Below are 2,990 nucleotides of genomic sequence, written 5' to 3'. Positions count from 1 at the left end.
CTCAGGTCCCTTCCAACCCTAGAAACTATTAAACTATGTATAGGTGTGACGGGGTAGCTGGCAGTGATTTAGCCCAGGGGTTTTGAAGGAGTAAAAGATAATTGGAGGGCTTGGGATTCCCTTTCCTCACCAATCAGACCTCAGAGACCCACCCTCTGTTTCCCCTGATTGGCCCCTTGGGTTATCTGGAGGGGGATAAAAGGGGCAGCACAGATGACTCAGGAGAGACTAATGAAGCACCATGAGGAAGGAGTTTTAAAGAGCTGGGCCAGTGGGGCAGGAGCAGTTGCCTCAGAAGAACCTGAAGGAGCAGGCCCTGCAGGCAGTAATTGGATCCTCAGCAGTGTGGCGTGCGGCCGGCAGGAGAGGCTCCCTGCTGGGCTCCAGGATCCCCTATGAGAGGTTGCAGCCAGCAGGAGAGGCTCCCCAGCTCTAGCAAGGACCTGAGCAGCGACCTGAGAGGTTCCCAGCTCTGCTTCCAGCTCCTCTAATAAGAGGCCAGGAAGCTTGATATGAGGCAGGGGCTCCTGCAAGGTCAAGACCCCTAGCAGTTTGAAGCAGTTCCAGTACTGGTGGCTGTGTGGTAGACTTTCTGCCTACTCATGGGCATTCTTTGAGTTCACTCACCCTAAGTCATCCCACCTGCGACTTGAAGTGATGGGGAGAACTTCTTGTTGCAGTGGAAAGGGGTCATTGTGTTTTTCCTCTTTCCCCCTCCCTTCCAGGTACCTAGGCCCTATATTCCTTGTTATTTGACTTTTTGTATTTTGTGCCTTTTTTATATTTTGCTAACCAGTATTGTTTGTTCTACTGTTCATGTTTTATATTTTGTTAACACTGTCTTCTGTTAACTGGATGAATATGCCTTTGATGACTTTATTGAATCCTACCCCCTCAGGGTGTTGTAGTGTCCCCTATACACCCCTAGTTTATAACTGTTATGTTCCCAGTACTGTTCTCTCATTAAAAGGTATATGGTTAAGTCCCCATTAGTGATCTGGCTCTGCCCTATAGGGGGAGGAGGGTCCCTACACCTCCTACAGTGCTTGTAAACCCCTCTCCAATTGAAGGGATAAGAGCAGGTGCACATCTTGGAGTATTGCCTGGGCTACATAGGTATTTAGAATTTATTTTATTATAGTGATTTGAGGCACTGGTAGGCTTCCAAATTGCTTTAAAATTGTAAACATATCAATAAAACATTGTGTTCAACTGATACCTATATAGTGGGGTCTTATTTTAATTGCAGATTTTGAGGGTTTTGTAAGAATTTGTGTTTTGTTTTTTTTTTTTTACCAGAGAAGATGAGGATCCCTGGTGATCAGCTCCATAGCTGCTCATTTTTTCTGTGAAAATAGATTTTAACTAGTTTTAGCACCCTATTCAGGGGCTGCTTGAGCCCAGGGCTTGAATAAACTGATCAATGGGCTACTCGCATTGTTCAAGTTATGCTGAAGGTTTTCTTGTATTTTAAGTAACTACTGTATGGAAACAGTCAAAACTGCTTGCGTCACAAACCCTTACTAGGGTTACCCTATAGCTTAGCTTATAGAGGGTGAGATCATGCTCTACCCTCTTGTTGCCAGAACGATTCATAGATTTCATAGACACTAGGGCTGGAAAGGACCCCGGAGGATCATCTAGTCTAGCCCCCTGCCCCAGGGGCAGGAAGTCAGCAGGGATCATAGGATCCCAGTAAGATAAACATCCAAATATGTCTTGAAGGCGTTCAAAGTGGGTGCTTGAACCACCTCTGGCGGCAGTTTAGTCCAAACCTTGGGGGCTCGGACAGTAAAGTTCTTCCTTATGTCCAGCCTCAAACAGTCACAGAGGAGTTTGTGACCATTCGATCTTGTCATCTCTTGGGGCGCTCTGGTGAACAGATGTTCCCCCAGGTCCTGGTGAATACCCCTGATAAACTTATAGGTGGCCACCAGATCAGCCTGGAAAAGCGCAGGCTCAGGGCGAAGAGTCCCATAGCTCTCAGCCTCTCATCAGGTCGGTTTTCCTGACCTCTGCTCGTGTGTGGCTCTCCTCTGCACTCTCTCAAGCTTCCCCACATCCTTTTTGAATTGTGGAGCCCCAAACTGGATGCAGTTCTCCAGCTACAGCCTCACCAAGGCCAAGTACTATGGGAGAATGATGTCCTTGGATTTGCTTGAGAAGCATCTATGGATGCAAGCCAGTGTTTTGCTCGCTTTACTAGCAGCAGTATCACATTGATGGCTCATGTTCATCTTGTGGTCGATCATGACCCCCAAGTCCCTTTCATCCGTGGTGCTAGCATTCAGACCTCACGTACAAGGCAATACCAACCGAGAAGCACCAGGCGGGCATGAATTTGTTGCAGTTTTGTTATTGCTGAGCGCTGGTGGTGACGTGCCTCGTTCCCAGTGGCCACGACCAGACCGACACAGTTGGCCGCGTTCGTCTGAAGCCAAGGAGAGGGCAGGGTGGCTTTGTGCACCCCTGACCCTCTGAAAGTGCCGGAAGAGGCCGCTGGAAGCACCGAGCTGCCCAGACACCGCCGCACCGTCGCACTGCGATTCAGGCGAATAAGACTCAGGGACAGATCGACAACGGTCGACAGAGCCCCGCGGGCCCCGCCGCACGCCGGGCCAACGTGCCTTCCCCCTACGCCCAGTTGGCGTGTGCGGCTACCGGACCAGTGAAGTGAATGGTCACTGGCCACCGCCGTGGTACGCTTGCGCAGCGCCAGCAGGGCACGCTGGGAGCTGTAGTTCCGGCCCCATCCTGCGTTGGGTGCCGCAGATTGCGCATGCGCCCTACCAGCCCGACTTCGGAAAGTCAGGTCGGAGTCGGCCCGGCTGCCATCTTGGCCGTGGGACCGAGGTGCAGCTGCCGCCGCCCCACCAGGTAAGGACCTGCTGTGCTGTGTGCGGCCGCCACGGGCTAGCAGAGGGCTTCAGCCCTGCCGCCTTCCCTTGAGGCGGCGCCGTCGGCCTCGGCCTGCGGGGGGCTGCGGGTGG

General features: G+C 51.7%; 1 protein-coding gene across 3 annotated transcripts in view; it reads left to right on the top strand.

Moving 5' to 3' along the window:
* Positions 1-2,990, top strand: part of ITCH (itchy E3 ubiquitin protein ligase) — a 181,076-nt gene that overhangs the window by 17,841 nt on the left and 160,245 nt on the right. For 2 of the 3 annotated variants that reach the window (XM_019513094.1, XM_019513091.1), the window contains exon 1: positions 2,799-2,877. The exons of the other annotated variant lie outside the window; for it this stretch is intronic. The gene's annotated coding sequence lies outside the window, so the exon portion shown is untranslated. Of the gene's footprint in view, positions 1-2,798; positions 2,878-2,990 lie in introns of those variants that run through there. 3 annotated transcript variants of the gene reach the window in all.

The sequence above is a fragment of the Gavialis gangeticus genome, unplaced genomic scaffold (genome assembly GCF_001723915.1).
Source record: "Gavialis gangeticus isolate Ggan-Ray unplaced genomic scaffold, GavGan_comp1, whole genome shotgun sequence".
In the NCBI taxonomy this organism is placed as follows: Eukaryota; Metazoa; Chordata; order Crocodylia; family Gavialidae; genus Gavialis; species Gavialis gangeticus.
This window is presented reverse-complemented; position numbering and strand designations above follow the sequence as displayed.